The sequence below is a fragment of the Calliphora vicina genome, chromosome 5 (assembly GCF_958450345.1).
Source record: "Calliphora vicina chromosome 5, idCalVici1.1, whole genome shotgun sequence".
NCBI classification, from domain to species: domain Eukaryota; kingdom Metazoa; phylum Arthropoda; class Insecta; order Diptera; family Calliphoridae; genus Calliphora; species Calliphora vicina.
In genome coordinates, this window is record NC_088784.1 from 97,201,958 (window position 1) to 97,221,745 (window position 19,788).

At 30.3% G+C, this 19,788-nt stretch overlaps 1 long non-coding RNA gene across 1 annotated transcript; it reads right to left on the bottom strand.

The window, feature by feature from the left end:
• Positions 1-608: 608 nt before the first annotated feature.
• LOC135960569 (uncharacterized) lies at positions 609-19,582 on the bottom strand. Its single transcript, XR_010576583.1, has 2 exons — positions 19,475-19,582; positions 609-671 (listed from the first exon to the last, which is right to left on the bottom strand). It is a non-coding gene; the product is annotated as an uncharacterized LOC135960569 (long non-coding RNA).
• Between the last annotated feature and the right edge of the window lie 206 nt (positions 19,583-19,788).

Sequence of the window (19,788 nt, forward strand, 5' to 3'; positions counted from 1 at the left end):
TATATTATAATTAACTATATTTAATTTTGTGTGTATACCAACATTTTTAAGCGATTTATGCACGTTAAAGTGATTTTCGGAAGAGGGTCTATATGGGAGCTATGACTAATTATAGACCGATCGTAACAAAATTTTGTGACATGAATTTTGTATATATAAAACTTATTTGGAGCGAAATTTGTGTAGATACATAGATAAATTAAACATTTATGACCGATAAAGTCCAATTTCGAGGGGACATTTGTATGGGGGCTAGGTGAAATAATGGACCGATTTCAGCCAGTTTCAATAGGCTTGGTCCTTGGGCCGAAAAAGTAATATGTACCAAATTTGATCGAAATATCTTCAAAATTTCGACCTGTACTCTGCGCACAAGGTTTACATGGACAGCCAGCCAGCCAACCAGACGGACGGACGGACTCAGAAAGTGATTCTAAGTCGATCGGTATACCTTAAGGTGGGTGTTAGACTAATATTTTTGGGCGTTACAAACATCTGCATCCACTATGGTGGTGTAGGGTATAAAAAACTCTGAACAACCAGTGTTTAAATAGTTTGTATGTAAATTCTCATATGAAAATTTCGTAATTACACTTGATGTTCATAGATTTTTTTTTTGTTGAAAGGATTAAAGTGTTTTTAATACGGCTTTATAGAGTTATCCACACAATCTGAAATGAAACAAAAATAATTTGTTGTATAATAACTTTGTTGTTTGTTAATAGTCACATAATTGCATAATATTAATATTTAATATTGAAATTACTTAAAAAGTAGTACATATTTTAGACATTTAGTTAAATAGTAAATTAGGAAGCCAAGGAAATAATCTTAAATTTAATATTGAGTGTATGATTCAAATATTCAGGATTTTTTCAAATTTTTAGCTTTTATTTTTAAACATTTGTACAATATAAAATTATTCAAAGTATTGGCCATTGTTAGCTATGAATTTTTCCCATCTTTCTGGTAACATATGGATTCCGAGTCAAAAGAACTGCTCATCTTTTGAGGCCAAGAACGAATCTCGCATACTCGGATACTGAACATATATCCCAGAGAGAGAGAGAGAGAGTCCTGAATCGATCGGGAGAAATAGTAGTCGGTCGGGGCTTATTTTATTACATTGTTTTGATTAAAATCATTTCAAATCTGAAAAAAATTGTTCACAGGAGTAAATTTTCTCTCCCCTTTAGATGCTTAATTGGGTTTTAGAAGTTTCTTGTAAATTATTATTTTTTAATACACAATAATTGCTCGACAAATCGGTTAGTTAACATGTTCAGTTTTCCTTGCCTGTTTTGTAGTGAAGATGAGAGTACAACTATTTCTCATTTCTTGTTTTTTCGCTCTTACACTTATACAAGTGCAAAATGTAGTAGTATATGTCTGCCGATCCCGGTTTTAAAGTAAGAAATATGTATGTTAAACAATCCAAATATTTCTGTAAGTGGTCATGAAAAATTGCAATGCACCCGCTTAGCATGTGCATTTGTCGCTGTCTCAGTGACGACTAAACAAAAGAGAATAAGAATATGTGTGTTGTTGGTTAGCGCGAAAGCACTATGGAATGGGCACCGTTGCTTTATACACCTTTAGTGCATTGATTAATGTCATCAACGGCTCTAGCCGTTATTGGGCCCAACCTATTGTATATTAATGTCCTTAAAACTACAAAACCATTCAATGTCAATCAACATTTGATACTCAACATCCATTTAATAGGCTTGTGTGGATGAATGTGAGTGTTACTTAAAGAGAATACACATTTCTCAACATTTTTCTGATACAATTTTTTATACATATTCGTCTAAAACGATTTTGCCACAGATCAGAGTTCACATTCGTACAATCTGGTATGAGAATAATCCATTATTTGTTTCTTTCTTTTGCTGCCAAGAATTTTTTTCTGATGTAAATATTGTACATTAGGGTGGACCCGTTTGTGTGGATGAAAAAATAAGGTGTCGATGTTCTTAACTAAAATAAAAGTTTTTTCTCCTAAAGTCAACTGGATCACAAGATAAAAATTAAATTTTTTTAAGGTTTTTATGATTTTTTTCGATTTTATAACCTTGAAAATATTGGTACCATGTGAAAGATATTTGAAATCCACTTTCAATGCTGTAAAGTGATCGTGTAAGTCCAAAAACATTCAAAATTTTGTAATTTTTGCAAAAATATCAGTTTTTTAAACTTTTACATATAATTGTATAAAATAACAAGTTTAAATTATTAAGTTATAAACCTCATTTAATATCACCGAAACAAATTTTTTCGTTCTTCGAAATTCAATTTAGTTCGAATTTTTAGTAACCTATATTCCTCCCGATCTAGAGAATTTAATTTATATTTCCTCCATACAAACCGGGCCACCCTTATGTACATAGTTTGAAGAACTGCAGAGAAAATCGAAAATGAAATAGTGATGAATTATGATTGCTCTGGCAAATAAGTTCGCAAGTGTTTTTGGTTTTTGTCCGTCTGTCTGTCCGTCTATATGTGAGTGTAGAAGTATGTATGAAATTCATCTATTTTTAGTGAGCTCTCCGGATAGAGGACAAAACCAATCATAAATTCATTGAATCGAATGGTGTCAATTTGAGTATCCTGTTGTGTTGGCATACAATGCAAAAAAAAATAAAAGAAAAAAAAATCGAGAGCGATAAAAACTTAAACCGGAAAATACTTGAAATTCTTGATGACAGTTAATGCAGCACCCAACATGTGTTGCATGTTACAAAGTAGACTTCAGTTAAATGTAATTATTGCCATATCACATATACACAGACAATTGCTAACTATTCTTACTGCTGGTATATGCATTAGAGTGGTACCATTTGCATATCAGACTGGGAACATTGAGATTTCGAAATTTGTAATGAACTCTTGCCAATAAAGTACTTTTTAACTATACTTAAAAAGTACATTATAATTATGAATTACTCCTTTATATATTAAAGAGTGTCTTAACTATAATTTCTAGAGATATAGTGAGTTGATCGAAATTTGCCACTAGCCTAGACATCAACCATTTAACAAACAATCTCTTGTCGTAATTTGGGTATAAACCACAGTCATGTGATCCCTGAAGGGCGATGAAATAAGTACAATATTTCAGAATTTTCCATACCTGATGTCAACGTACGTTTAAAGTGTAGGTCAATATACATATTTCCATACATACATATTTAGTCAGCGACCACTACCTCTCAATTTAACCACAAATGTAACATTGACCAACAGCGTCAGGCCTGCCAGATTTGTTGACAATAGTTTACTTAAAGGTTTTTTATTCCCTTCTTTTTTATATTTTAGTAAAAAATGTCAGAACCATTGACTTGTTGTTGAATAAAATATTAAGAAAATTTTTTTATTATAAACAAGTATAATAAAAAAAGCTATATTCGGCTGTGCCCTTCACCAAATAATACTTCAAAATAAAAATTTAAATACTTTTAGGTTTTTTTAATTTTTTTAATTTTTTTGGACAAATTTTTTTTTGAATTTTTTTTTTTTAAATTTAAAATTTAAATTTTTTTTTTGTTTTTTAAATTTTTTTAGTATTTAGCAAAAAAAAAACTTTTGGTGAAAAAAAAAATTCGGGTTAAAAAATATTTTTTCCGATTATGACCCATTGTAGGTCCAACTTACTATGGTCATATATATGTACGTCGTTGCAAAGGTCTTTGATATATCTATCATTAGATATCCACATTATCTATATTAATGACTTAATAATCCAGATATTGGTCAAAAATCGAGGTTGTCCTGGTTTTTTCCTTATATCTCAGCCATTTGTGGACCGATTTTCTCGATTTTAAATAGCAACCGGAGATATGGATGTATGAATCGTGTATGTAAGTTATTTGGGAGCTTCGGAAAGTTGATTTGAACAGACAGACAGACGAACATGGCTTAATCGACTCCGCTATATATAAGGATCCAGAATATATATACTTTATAGGGTCGGAAAATTATATTGTGGAAATTACAAACGGAATTACAAACTTATATATACCCTTCTCACGAAGGTGAAGGGTATAAAAAGTGCAATATTTTTGAAGGACTGAGTTTTAAAGTGGGATATTTTTGAATCTAATATTGATATGAAATTTTTAAACAAAAAAAATTGTTCGGAATAAATGTGGATCAAATTGTTCCTAATATTTCCATTTATATTAAAATTTTGATACAAATTTTAGTTTTAGAAACTCAATAAATATGTAATAAAATCTTTATTTATTAACAAAACTCAAAGAAATTTTCATCGTTTTTTAAATTTGTCATTCTAAATAACAAAGTTTAAAAAAACTTGTCAAAAGTTCAAAGCGAATCCTGCAATTCCTAAAAATTGGGAGAAATTCCCAAAAATGGTATTTTTTTACAATTTTGCCCATAGGGTCCACATTTCCTTCGGGGCTTGGAAAATACTTTGGGGATGAATAGGGAACACATCAAGGTTTACAAAGCTGCTTTCCGTTTTCTGATCCCAGCTTTGGGATTTTAGAACATGTGGCCCAAAGTGGAAATTTTGATAAAAAAATAGGTAAAATTCCGAAGGGGGTACGAGAGACATATTCGAAAAATAGGACGTGTTTTTCGAGTCCAATCGGTCCAAAAGTAGTAACGTATACAACAATATTGCTGAGGAGTTCATTTATACAACTCTAAATTTGTAAAGTTAAAATCTGTGGTAAACAAATTTATTATTTAATTATTTAAAATGGTTTTCAAAATTACCAAACAAAGAAAGTTTGTTAAAAATGTTTGACAATTTTATGTAATTTTTTACAACAGTATTTTTACATTCTCAATTTTTCAAAATCAAAGTAAAAATCATAGAGTATTATACATAGAGACGAGACACTCCGATTTGTCAAACAAAAATACAACAAATCATATGTTTGATACAACAACAAAATACATTGCCTAGCATGTATTTGGTTGTTGCAAGAGTTAGGTTTTTGACAACAGACTTAGGCAAGGTGAATTTATAAAAGGTGGAGTCAGTCAAACAGCTGATAATTTTTTTTTCGCTTTTTGGTTCTAACAACTGTCAAAGCTTGTTTCTATATTTAAATATCTACATATTCTAAGCTTATTAACAAAATATTTATTGTTTATATAAATAAGTAAAGCCCTCACTATTCAATTATCTACACTATATTAAGTTTTAATACTTATTTGATTAATTTTTCATTTCGGTTTTTTGACATTTGTTAAGTCCAATCGTTGTTTTTGTAGAACTGACACCACCTTGTGTGAATTCGCCTTGGACTTAGGTTTCTGACAATTACGTCTCGTCTCTATGTTACCCTATGGTAAAAATTCTGTAAATTTTTTCTCAAAATTTTCTGGCATCCCTGGTTGGCGTACGTGTTGACGAGTTAATTCTGACAAATGTAAATTGGTGAACATGTTTAAAATTCGATTTTTCTTTTTGTGCCAGTGAAAGTGCTGAACAACATTGTGCTATAAAGTGGATACAAAATCAAATTTGAATACAAAGTTGACAAAATTATACATACATACAGTTGGACTAACTAAATAATACATGAATAGTTTTAAAAAGAAAATTTGAACAAAAAAAAAAAAATTAACAGTTGATTTTCTTGTTATTTCGTTTTGCTTTCACGAGAATGCAAAATTAACGAATGATTTCGACAAAGTTACTAACGGGTGTTTTTTTTTCGACGTATGGAATTTCCGATAGGGATAACTAGCTGTCATACTAATGAAGTGTGTTTGACTTTTTTTTTAGTATACCCAATAAGCAAAAAAGCCCCAATAATTCAAGCATTTGAAGATTTTGTTGGAATTTGACTTGAATACAAATATAAGTATGTTTTAAACATGAACAAATTAAATATTTTAAAATTTTTTTTTGGAATTTTTGAATTTATGTTTCCATAAATTCAAACCATATGTTTTTTGCTTGAAAAATATAAAATTTTACAAATATTTTTCAAGTTTAAAACACAATTACATTTGCATTCAAGTCAGATTCCAACAAAATATTCAAGTGCTTGAATTGTTGGGGCTTTGGTGCTTATTGGGTTGAGATACTTTGACAAATCAACATGCAAAGAGCTACCTTTACCAAGCGTTGAAATTTATTTGCAATATTCGGTAAATGGGCTGAAAATAAATTACAAGTTGAACCAGATTTTTATCGCCAAATAATCTTCAGCTATGAAGCTCATTTCTGGCTTAACGGGTATTTAAACAAGCAGAGTTGTCGTTTTTGGAGAAGGTACTATCCTCATGAGACTCTTGATACACCATTACATCCCGAAAAAATCACTGTTTGGTGTGGTTTACATGCCGAAGGCGTCATCGGCTCATTTGTCTTTAAATCTGAAACCGTGGCCAATATTACCGGGAATGACGAACGCTACATGCAAATGATTCGTAATATTTTTATTTCTTATGTTATTGCACTTATTTGGAGGAAAAATGATATCAACAAGGCGCAACATGCCACACAGCGTGTGAAACCCTCTCTTTGTTGAGCCTAAAGTTTGAGGACCGAATTACCTCAAGAAATGAACCTCGTTCGTGTGATTTGACATCTTTAGATACTTTTTATGGGGATACGTCAAATCTCTAGTCTATGCTGATAAACCAGCAACAATTGATAATTTAGAAGCCAACATTCGTCGCACTATTGACGAAACAAGACCGGATGATGGTGAAAATTGAACCGACAGGATGACGTTCAGGCCTGAAATTATTTTTAAACATTAAATGCCACAAAATTTGTGAGCTAATAAATCCAAAATTCCATTAATTTTGTTGTGTTTTATTTACAAAAAAAGTTTATTTGACTCTAAAAAAAGTCACAGGTGTTAAATAAAATTTAAAGATTTGTCAAACATTTTTAACACACTTTCACTTATGTGGTTAAGGATTTTGCAAACCATTTTAAATATTAAAATAATAACCCTTTTAGGATTTTTTTTTGTTGAATCCTATTATTTCGTTAATATAACAACGAGAAAAAATTAAATACTTGTAAAGGTTTTTAAACAAACAGTATTTTTTTACTTATACCAACGTTTTAAATTCGTATTAAATTCTCAATTTTCATAAAAAGTGGACTTACAACGTTTGCACCTAAGCTAACTTTAGTGGGTCTACAAACAAAATATTTAAAAATATTTAGATTAAAGTCTTTAAAACTTTTTTTTAAAATGAATTCGAAATAAATTAAAAATTGGTCACAAGTAAATCTAAATAAAATGTATTTTCAGTCTTCACTTTTGTCTACTTTAATACATATGTCATCCTCTTTGTCATTCCTGCTTTGACATAAAGGATTCATTCTATATACAAACATACTCGTAATTCGATAGTAGTTATTTAAGTTATTTATGTGGTTGTGCATGTGATGTTAATAAACCTTTAAGAGTAAATCACTTACAAACATATGTATTAGACAGGTCCTTTAAAATTGTACTTGCTTTGGATGTGTTGTCCAATTTTAAAACTTTCAATCGATTTGCGGCACGGGTTCTAGTTATATGATTGACCTCAAATTTTGCAGCAGTCAGTTTTAGATACTAAAGTACAAAAGAATAATCATCCAAAGCAAATCTATATTTGAAGGGCAGTTCTACTGTATACCGAAGTAAATATTTAGAAATAAACCAGTAAACAAATAAATAACAGCATGAAAAAAAGAGCTTAAGAACCAAAACTGTTAAACTTTATTTATATCCACTTTCATAGAAACGATTGACTGTGATGGTTTAAACTCTTATTCCGTGTTGCCTCTCATAATACAGAGTATAATCAGAATTGGCATATAGGACTTATTTCGCTTAATTATCTTTTCCAAATTTGTTGGCGTAGGTAAACAATAGTATTACAAAGCATGAATATTGTGTTCTACGACATAAAACCAAACATTTTCAAGTGCTTACAAAGCTTTCAAATTCATGCAAACATCTTTATAAATATTTACATACAAACATGTCGAACGCTGACAGTGAAAATATCTTAAACAACAATATACTCAATTTTCGTTATTTAATGTAGTTTTCGAGAAATTTCTGTTGTAACAAAACGAAAATAAACGATTTTACAAGATTTTGTTAAATTATTTTACAGCTTAAGCTATATTCCCGCATACACCGTAATCGGCACCGAAAACGAAATTCCATACATTTCCACCAGCAAAAAGTTCGTTTCAGATATCGGCAACGAAAATTGGAAGAAAACGGCACCGATCAGTAACGAAAAACCTGCCATTTTGGGCCGGAGCGAAAAAAACTTAAATTAGGTTGTTTTCGGTGCAGTAGGAACGAAATTATTTTAATTATTTTTTATTTCAAATTTAAAGAAAAACAAAATCAATAAAAACAAGTAAGAGAGCTATATTCGGCTGTGCCGAATCTTATATACCCTTCACCAAATTATACTTCAAAATAAATAATAAATAAATATTTTTAAATTATAAATTTTTTTTTTTATATTTAAAATTTTTTTTAAATTTAATTTTTTTTTTAATTTTAAATTTTTTTTTTGTTTTTTAAATTTTTTTTATCGTGAAAAAAAAATTCGGATTAAAATTTTTTTGATTTTGACCCATTGTAGGTCCAACTTACTATGGTCTTATATACGTCGTTGCAAAGGTCTTTGAAATATCTATCATTAGGTATCCATATTGTCTATTAATGACATAGTAATCCAAATATAGGTCAAAAATCAAGGTTGTCCTGGTTTTTTCGTCATTTGTTAATGAATTTTGCTGATTTTAAATAGGAAACTTCTCGAAAGCATGTCTGACAGAATTATTGAAGATATCTGGGGTCTTCAGAAAATTGATTTCCACAGACAGAGAGACAGACGGACAGAGCGACAGACTACATGGCTTTATCGACTCCGCTATCTATAAGGATCCAGAATATATATACTTTATAGGGTCGGAAAATTATATTGTAGAAATTACAAACGGAATGACAAACTTATATATAACCATCTCACGAAGGTGAAGGGTATACAAATAAATTTTCTTTATTGGAAGAAGAAAAAATAATAGATTTTGTCAAAAATAATGAAATTCTATTTAATGTGCGACACACAGTGGTATGAGAATAAAAAAAGAGGGAAATAAATCTGTAACTTCTAAACCCTTACGCCGATTTGAATGAAATTTCACATGCGCAAAGAGGAAGTGTAGTCGAGTTTAAGTTTTGAATTTGGACCTCATGACCCCACCAGAAGCGGGGCCAGGGGTTCCCAAAATAGGACACCTCGGGTATGTTCAATTTTTAAAATGATCTTATTTCTTCGTTTATGTTCCGGTTTAAAAAAAATTACACATACAGAATCTCCACGTCGAGCACTACATAAAACCTATCAATTATCTCTTATAGCTTAGGAGATATTCGCATTTGAAAATTTTATTTTCAACATTTTTACCCACCCTTCACCAGTTTTATGGTGACCGCGGTTCCAAATATTCTCCGATTTTATCCATTTTTCTTTTATAGGATTAACAATAGATCTATATATCAAATAAAGAATGAAGTGTTTAAAAGTCATCACTGAGTAAAAAGTTTCATGCATTTGAATATAAAAAAATTAAAAAGTCGATTTTTAGCAATTTTTTTCGGAAAAAAGTACTTTTATTCTGCTGGTGGGCTCATAAGGTCCAAATTCAAAACATCAAAATACCTATTTTGATGACCTTGACAAATCTTATTTTTTGGAAGAGATACAAATTTGGAGAAATGTTGGAGAAAGTGTATAGAGCTCAAAGGAGACTATGTTGAAAAATAAAATAATTTTTTTTTTGTGTGCCATTCTAAAAGTCACGGACTTATTGACCCGCCAGCATAAATCCAAGATTGTTAAAGCTAAATTCCCATAAATTTTAGCCTTCTGATTTTCTAAGAAATTTTTCACAACGACAATAAACGATTTCCAAGCAGCTGCTTCTAAATCATTCATTGAATGTATGAAATGGCTTTCTTTCATTAAAAGTCTTTTTATACCAGATTTTAGTTTTTCTGTATTCAAACCTGGAAACTTTCTTGAAAGAAAGACAAAGTATGGAATATTTTAATCTAATGTTTTCACACTGCTTCATAATTCCCAATTTGATGGGTAATGGAGGCAAAATTATCTTATCTCTGGAATCCAAAGGTGGGTTTATATGTTTTGTTTTTCAACCATCCATGTTTCCTCTCAATCAATGTGGGTTTTCAGTTCTGTCCAAATCATAATTACATCAAACTTCAAATGATTATGTTTATCACTTTTCCACTATCTTAAATGTTAACTAGACACTTTACAAATAATGTTTGGAAGCCACGGCTTAATCAGAGCTTTAAGCACCATCTGAACTGAAATACGAGTTTCTCACTAAGTTATAGGTTTCCTAAACATTATTTCTCTGAATTCGCCAAACCACAATGAAAATATAATGTTTAAGTCATTTTTTTGTATAAGAATTTTTTGTACGAAATGGCACACGACAGATAATATTGAAAAAAGAAAGACAGATAATATTGAAAAAAGAAGGTACATCCAAAGCCACTCGTATGACAAAAATTAAAAACATCATTGGTGATACCAATGTACATCGAAATAATACAAAACCACTAACGCTATCTCAACACCAATTTTTTTCTTGATCTTGTAATAGTTTGTTGTTCTGTACTTAAGATATTTTCGATTTTAGGGCTGTAAATGTATAGTAAACATTCCTTTTTTGCTTTAAGAAAAATATTTCCCGTTTATTTTTGCTAAGCGAAAACAAACAAACAAAAAAACAAACGAACAACTAAAACTGTATAGAAACCCATATTAAAGCTGATTATAGAATTAAGTTTAGAATAGAATTCTGCTCTTAAAGAAAAATAACTTTAAAGTAAATACGAAAAACTGTTTATTTAGGTTTGTGTGTAAGTATTTCAGTGCAGATAATCTAAAAGTTTAAATTTATTATTTAAAGCAAGAGTATCTTCATTCCAAGACACAATCTTAATGTAGCAAACATTAAAGGAGTTGTTGCTAATAATAGCAAACACTTCTCTGATTTTTAGAATTCTACTGGCAAAAATAGTTGGGGAAGTGCAAAGACAGTAACTTATGTTTTTATTACGTGTTTAAATAAGTAGAATTGTGTACTTTACTATTGTAGCAAGAAGTTTTTTTTTTGTAAATTTTTGCAATTTATTTAGTTTTCTCATAAAGCAATATTTTATAATTTTATGTAACTCATATATGAAGAAAATAAAACATTTTGGAGAATCCTTGAAAGTGATTTGCACACCAAAGACAGTTGTTCTCAACAATTTAGCGAGTTCACTCGGAGGCCATTTTCCTCTTATGATTATGAAAAGAGAATGGTTTGCCTCCCTAATCTGATGACTATGTGACTCCTGTGGTTCCCGGTCCCCAACCGATAAATCTAATAAATTTGATCAAGTTTAATAGTGAAACACCTCTGACCAAGATTTAATAGTCTACGCTCTTGTAAAGAAGGGCAGTCACATAATAGATGTTGTACCGATTCCTACTCATCTAAGCAATTTCTACAATAGGGGGACGATTCTAGATCCTTGCGTTGGGCCAGAGTTCGCCAACTCCTCGGATACAGTTTCTGAGAAAGCCAATTTGGCGTCATCGAATTCAGTAAAAAAATCCTCCTTACTCAATGTAGTAGTAGCGTCCGCAAGATCTTCTCCTCTAGAACCTGCTATCTGTCCGTAGTAATTATGAGAAGGGTATATATAAGTTTGTCATGCCGTTTGTAATTTCAACAATATAATTTTCGGTCCCTATAAAGTATATATATTCTGGATCATTATATATAGCGGAGTCGATTAAGCCATGTCCGTCTGCCCTTCTGTCTGTTGCAATCAATTTTCTGAAGACCCCAGATATCTTCGCGATCCAAATCTTCAATAATTCAGTCAGATATGCTTTCGAGAAGTTTCCTATTTAAAATTAGCAAAATCGGTCTAAAAAGGGCTGAGATATGAGGAAAAAACCAGGACAACCTAGATTTTTGACCTATATCTGGATTACTAAGTCATTAATATAGACAATATGCATATCTAATGATAGATATTTCAAAGACCTTTGCAACGACGTATATAAGACCATAGTAAGTTGGACCTGAAATGGGTCAAAATCGGAAAAAATGTTTTAACGCAAATTTTTTTTTTAAAATTTAAAATAAAAAAAATTTTAAATTTCAAAAAAAAATTCAAATAACAATTCGAAAAAAAAAATTTTTCCAAAAAATAAAAAAACAACTTGGGAAAAAAAATAAATTTTGTTTACTTAAAAATATTTAAAATTTGTATTTTGAAGTATAATTTGGTTGACTACGATCTATGATCAGGTGCTGATGTTAAGCTAGTTGACTAGTTTCTCGAGTGGAGGAGATTACGGACAGCACCTGGGGCCCCAGAGTGTCCCTCTTTGATGTAGATGTACGTCATGATTCTCCGTCCAGTGCTGACATGGGGCACAGGTTTAGATGTGATCACATGCCTGCTCTGGGTTTGTTCGATCGTAGATTTGGCTAGCCTGACCTTCACATCAATACTATTTAGCATAGCCTCATACTTCTGTATGCAGTAGGTGTGTTTATGCCGCAACAACTTTTCTCGAACAGTCAAGGACGCAGGATCTCGTGAGTAAAACGTCCTGAGATACTGGAGAGAGCGTTTGTAGCCCGAAAACCTTTTCAGTTCTTCCTGTTATTTGTCCTGTTCCTTGCTCTTCTGTCCTGGGACACCCTTTGCAGGGTCATGTGCCTGCTGATTTTGTCTATCTCAATTCGCTTCTAGCGGTTTCCCTTTCAGACCTGAGAGATTGTCGTCATTGTTGTCCAAAGTCAATTTTTCCTGTCTGGTCAGATATCTGTCTGATAACACTCTAACTAGAATAAAAATACTTTTATATCAAAAATTTAAATTCAACTTTAAATTTCTTCTCTTGAACTATGATTCAAAAGCACAAAATGCCACTTAACAATTGTATCATTCTGTACTTTGTAGTTGAAATATTTGGTTGATTGAATAAAGGTAAACGCAACAGCAAAATTCAATTGAAAATAACCATAAAGTTTGAATATTGAACTAATGATACTTATAAACCAATGACCCAATATATTCGACAAACTAATAAAAGAAAAGCGTCAGTTTTATTTTATTAATTGAACTAATATTTATTTCAACTATAAAGTGCCACACGAAACAGTCAATGGAATTTTAAGTGGCTGTTATAGGTTTTCAAAAATATATATTTCAAGAATAATTCGTTGCCATAGCAAATATTCAACATTTGCCACAATGTAGAATATAAATATTTGCAAATAAATAACTGTGGAGTTTTGGCAAAAGCACTTAACTCGAGATAAGAATATTTTCCATATTTTTCATATTTTATGCTAAGATAACACAGATTTAAAAGACTAATAGTCATATTCTTAACAAAGATTTTAAAAATTGTCTTAAGAAAGATTTAAAAGCTTTTATTTAAACAAGTTTTCTTTTTTGAAATAAGTGGTTTTGTTAAATGTTCATAAATGCATAATATTAAACCAAGCGTATTTGTGTCATAAAAATATGTAGCTCACAAACTGAAATATGCATATTTACATCAAATATATGTTGAATTTATGCATAAAAAAATACACAGGTGTATTAGAGCTGCCAAAAAGTGATTCGGTAACGGTATTTTAATAATGACTGTTAATTCGACCTGACTTAAACTGATAGGAAAATTCACCAAAAAAAAAAAAATAACAGAAATTTGTATTTTCATTTTTTAAAATGGTTTCTAGAATGACTGTAACGGTAGTATAAAGGTAACGGTAATTGTAGTTATATCGGAAACGGTATTTCAGCGATAGTTGAACTGAATGGGTATCTATTATTTGGTTAACGGTGGCTTAGCGGTGGCTTAGAAATCAATTTTTTAGTTGTATACGCCGATAATTAAGCGTAATTTTAAAATGGTTTTCCTTAAAGTAACTTTTTTAAATAAATGTATTTTCAATTAATAATTCATATTAGTGCACTCTTGTGATATTGAAATTAACTTTTTTAAAAAAAAGTTTCGTGTTTTTGTTTAAATAAAAGAAAAACAAGTAAAAGAGCTATATTCGGCTGTGCCGAATCTTACATACCCTTCACCAAATTATACTTTAAAATACAAATTTTAAATATTTTTAGGTAAACAAAATTTATTTTATTTTCCAAAGTTGTTTTTTTCATTTTTTTTCGATTTTTTTTAAATTTTAAAAATTGGTATTTTTAAATTTTTGTTGGTTTAAAAAAAAATTCGGGTTGGACCCATTGTAGGTCCAACTTACTATGGTCTTTGAAAGGTCTTTGAAATATCTATCATTAGATATCCATATTGTCTATATTAATGACATATCAATCCAGATATAGGTCAACAATAGGTAAAAAATCGAGGTTGTCCAGGCTTTTTCCTCATATCTCATCCCATTTTTAAATAGGAAACTTCGAAAACATGTCTGACAGAATTATTGAACATTTGGATCCCGAAGATATCTGGGGTCTTCAGACAGACAGACAGATGGACATGGCTTAATCGACTCCGCTATCTATAAGGATCCAGAATATACATATATGGGGGATTTCACGTCAAGTGAACCAACTTTTAAAATCGATGTCTTCCGATCGTCTACGAGACCAAAAAGCTCTTAAAGCTTTCTTTTGAGCAAAAAAAAAATTTTAAAAACGGGCCCCTTTTGAAAAAAAGTTCGATTTTGCCAAAAAAAAAAATCATAAATTGTATATCTTGAGTTACAAAACATTTATTTTGCTATATATCCCACTCGCATCCCACTAAGCGACCAAATAGATCTTAAAGGACTAACCCCAAGCTTTCTTTTGAGCAAAAACAATTTTTTAAAAAAGGGTCCATTTTGGTAAAAAAGTTCGGTTTTTAAAAAAAAAGTGAAAAATTGCATGTTTTGAGTTACAAAACATTTATTTTGAAAGATATCCCACTCACTCTCACGAAGGTAAAGGGTATAATAAAGTCCAAAAAATAAATAAATTTTGTTAAAATGACATGTCATGTGTGACATTTGATTTATTTTGAGATGACATAACCCATAGAGAAATACGTAAAGAGCGGAAAGTAGAAAAAACACAAACAAAAAAAATACTCAAAAAAACACACATACGAGTATTGTTTTTATTGTCACGTGGTTTATTTCACTAATACAGACTCATCATTTAGGTTTTTGACAACTGAGTTAGGTCTTTGGTAGGAGAGTTTCTATGTGTATTTATCTATGACATAAATAAACAATTAATGTGTAATATTTTGATACTAGTTAGCTACAACAAATTGCACGAACATTCTAAGCTCGCTCATAAAGATGTATTTGTAATCATTCTGAGTAAAAGAGAAAACATAACAGTTGCTACCAAGCTTACATTTAAATATTTCTAGATATTTACTACTAATTAAATTACAAATATGCAAACATTCTCATACACTACTGAATTTATTTTAATTATCGTACAATTTTTGCAAACTGTAACCGCAGCAGCAATGGTAAATGCGGGAAAAGTAACAGTCCAAAATAAATGGGAGGTATATGAGACAAAACGAAAAATTTCGATAAAAACAAATTAATTTCCATGCCCATACAAATTTTAAAGTTCTCTAGAATTTCGAAATTCGCTTTAGTTTGATGATGCCTGAAAGGACATGTTTTATTTATTGATCAATTTTCACTCCCTGCTTACACATATGTATGTCTTTTGGCAATGTTTATATATGTATAACTCTCGACACAGTCTACTTAATACCTATACGTATTTATACATACAACAAATAAATAAAATTCTTTGTGTTTGTTATTTGTAGGAGATTGTGGTAATTAGACGTGCTACATGCACGTGATACTGTTATGGTGTGAATATTTATTTACTTATATTGTATTTGTTTCACCAAACAAGTTTCTAATTGTATAGAAAATATCATAGATGCAAATTCATACACAGAAATGCACGTAAAAACACAGACGATTATACACGTAAACACTTCTGTACGCATGTACATGCACTTAATACTTTGTGTAAATTACACAGAATATTAATACGCACATCCTGCCATACAAAAATAACTATAGTAGGTGACATACACTTTTGAAAAGACTTTTGGCAACAGTGCACGATGGGCCATAACAGGGTGTAGCAGAATAGCTGGTTAACAATGCTAATAACAGAGTGTTATTAACATTGTTTACAAGTAGAAGTTTCTACTGAGGGCAGGCAACGATTTTATTTTCAATTTCAACACAAACTATTTTTTTTTGAAAATGATGAAAAAAATCTCTTCTTACATGAATTGATTTATTGTTGATAGCATATTTTTATTCCCTTTTCCATGCGTGTCCAGCTAGATTTACGTTTGGAACCACAATGCTTTGTGTTGAAGAAAAGTCAGATTACAAAAATGCCTAATTTAGAGCCCATCAGAAAAAGAATAATGAAATTTTTGGCTCCAAGCAATTAATTGAGTTATAAAAATGTTTTTTTTTTAAAAAAAGCCCCATAGTGCATTTATGCCAACATCGACTATTACTGAACATTTCTTTTTTTCGAAATAAAAGAAAACTTTTCCCGAGTGTTGTTTTTCAAATAAAAAAAACACCTGTTTCAAATGCTTAAAATGTCTGCGTGTTTGTTAAAATTTTGTTTAAATAGAATTGCGTGCATGTCTCTGGGATTTGATGTATAAATTTATATGTGATTAAGTAACAAAGTGTACTTGTGTGTGAAAAAAAGGTGCAAGTGCACAAGTTAGTTGAGTGGAAAAAAAAGTAAGAAAATAAATTTAAAAAAAGAGCATCATATGTTTAAAGTTGCGTTAACTCTAAAACTTAAATGACTTCATGGCGCTGTCATTTACACGAAATGAACCATAAGATAAGGCAAGGAAAGCAGAGATGTGATATACACGAAATAAAATACATGAACTTTTCTATTGGAAATACTGTTATAGACAAAATTTTCTGAAGAAACAACTGTTATACTCAAAGTTTTCTATACAAAATACTGTTATACACAACATTTTCTATAGAATATACAGTTACACAGAAATTTTTCTATAGAATATACTGTTATACACAAAATTTTCTATAGATAATAGTGTTATAGAAAATACTGTTATACACAACATTTTCTGTAGAAAATACTGTTATACACAACATTTTCTGTAGAAAATACTGTTATACACAAGATTTTCTATAGAAAATACTGTTATACATAACATTTTCTGTAGAAAATACTGTTATACATAACAGTATTTACTACAATACTGTTATGCATAACATTTTCTGTAGAAAATACTGTTATGCATAACATTTTCTGTAGAAAATACTGTTATACACAAGATTTTCTATAGAATATACAGTTATACAGAATTTTTTCTATAGAAAATACTGTTATACACAAGATTTTCTATAGAAAATACTGTTATACACAACATTTTTTAAAGAAAGATTTTCTATAGAAAATACTGTTATACACAACATTTTCTATAGAAGATACTGTTATACACAACATTTTCTAAAAAAATACTGGTATACACAACATTTTCTGTAGAAAATACTGTTATGTACAAGATTTTCTATAGAAAATACAGCTATACACAACATTTTCTGTAGAAAATACTGTTATACAGAAAATATTCTATAGAAAATATTGTTATACACAAAATTCTCTATAGAAAAAACTGGTATACAGAAATTTTTTTTATAGAAAATCTATAGAAATGTTATAAACAATTTTATTTCTATAAAAAATCATGTGAAAAAAGAAATGTTGTACAAAAGGTACTTTTTTGCATATTTCAAATTTTTTGGGAAAATGAGTTTTATTTATTTCGCCCCCGGAAATGGTAACAAGTGTCTTACTTATCAATAGATACATCTAACTGCCATAAGTCACCACATTAATTGTTAAGGATGTTTGATATAAAACCATTTTAATATCGGAAAAAGAACCTGTTGTTAAAAAATAAAGAAAAACAAGTAAGGAAGTATGGTCGGTCAAGCCCGACCATATAATACCCTACACTAAGTAAAAGAGCAAAAACATTTTTCTTTTAAAATTTCAATAATTTAATTTTTGAGTGATTTTCGGAAGTGGGGTTATATGGGGGCTATGACCAATTATGGACCGATCACCATGAAATTAGGTCGTGTGATTATGTCTGTATTAAAGTTAACTATGTTGAATTTTGTGTGTATACCAACATTTTTAAGCGATTTATGCACGATAAAGTGATTTTCGGAAGCGGGTCTATATGGGAGCTATAACTAATTATGGACCGATCGTAACAAAATTTGGTGACATGAATTTTGTGTATATAAAACCTATTTGGAGCGGAACTTGTGGAGATACATATATAAATTAAACATTTATGACCGATAAAGTCCAATTTCGGGAGGAAATTTGTATGGGGGCTAGGTGAAATAATGGACCGATTTCAGCCAGTTTCAACAGGCTTGGTCCTTGAGAAAAAATGATATGTACCAAATTTCATCGAAATATCTTCAAAATTGCGGCCTGTACTCTGCGCACAAGGTTTACATGGACAGCCAGCCAACCAACCAGACGGACGGACGGATGGACATCGTTTAATCGACTCAGAAAATGATTCTAAGTCGATCGGTATACTTTAACGTGGGTGTTTGACTAATATTTTGGGCGTTACAAACATCTGCACAAACGCATTATACCCTCCCCACTATGGTGGTGTAGGGTATAAAGAGTACGTTTTGTTAAGCACAAATTTTTTTAGAACACATTTACTTAGTAAAATAAAAAAATGTTGCTGACTTGATTGTTTCTAGAAGATTTCAATCCAAATATTATAAAAATACCAAAAAAACCAATTTTTGATAAGATGCGAAAAAGTACATTTTCTTCTGCGGCTCCTCAAATGATGTTATAATATTCTGAAATGGATTAGAATTATTTCCAATGTGTAGGTTCTTACATTTACATGACTCCCATCTTTTCAATACGTCTAAATTAACAAAGGAAGGAAAATAAAGGAAATTAGAATAATATGACATAAACGGACAGGCTTATATCGAACAGCAAATAATTCTGAGTCCTTAGAACTCTCTTAGGACATATGTTTGAGAGCATCAAATGATTCGCGGTGGTGCTACGCTTCTTTTGAATATGAAACAGTATGAAAATAAGTACGATCATTTAAATTTTGTCCACCTCTGAACAAAACGTATATGTAATAAAATTAATATCAGCAAAACTTGGTTAACAAAGTGTATTTTTGTGCAGCAGTAGTCTGCGGCAACGAATGTGTGCCTGAATATGTGCAATTTAAGTTAATGGGATATTTCCGGAAAACATACAACCAAAGGAGGTGTAAATTAAAAAAAAAAAATTAGGAAGTAAAAGTTTAAGATAAATTGGTAACTTACCGTGATAAATAAAGTTGGAAATTTTGTGATATATTTAAAACAAAACGTTGGCTGCATCTCAGAGAACTTTTGTTAATAGTCAATTTCAGCGAATATAGTTTTTTTTTCTGAAATTTTATTAAAAAAAAGGAAAAGTTGTTTGAAAATTTACAAGCAAAGTAAGAGTTTTTATTTTACAAATGATTTGTGTGCGTTTAGAAAGATTTCCGCCAATTAATTTTGGAGTAATAGTACAAAATTATTCCATGAACTTTTAGATAATTAAATATGTTATAACATTTGAAACGAAGACATTATTTTCAAAGGGCGGCTCT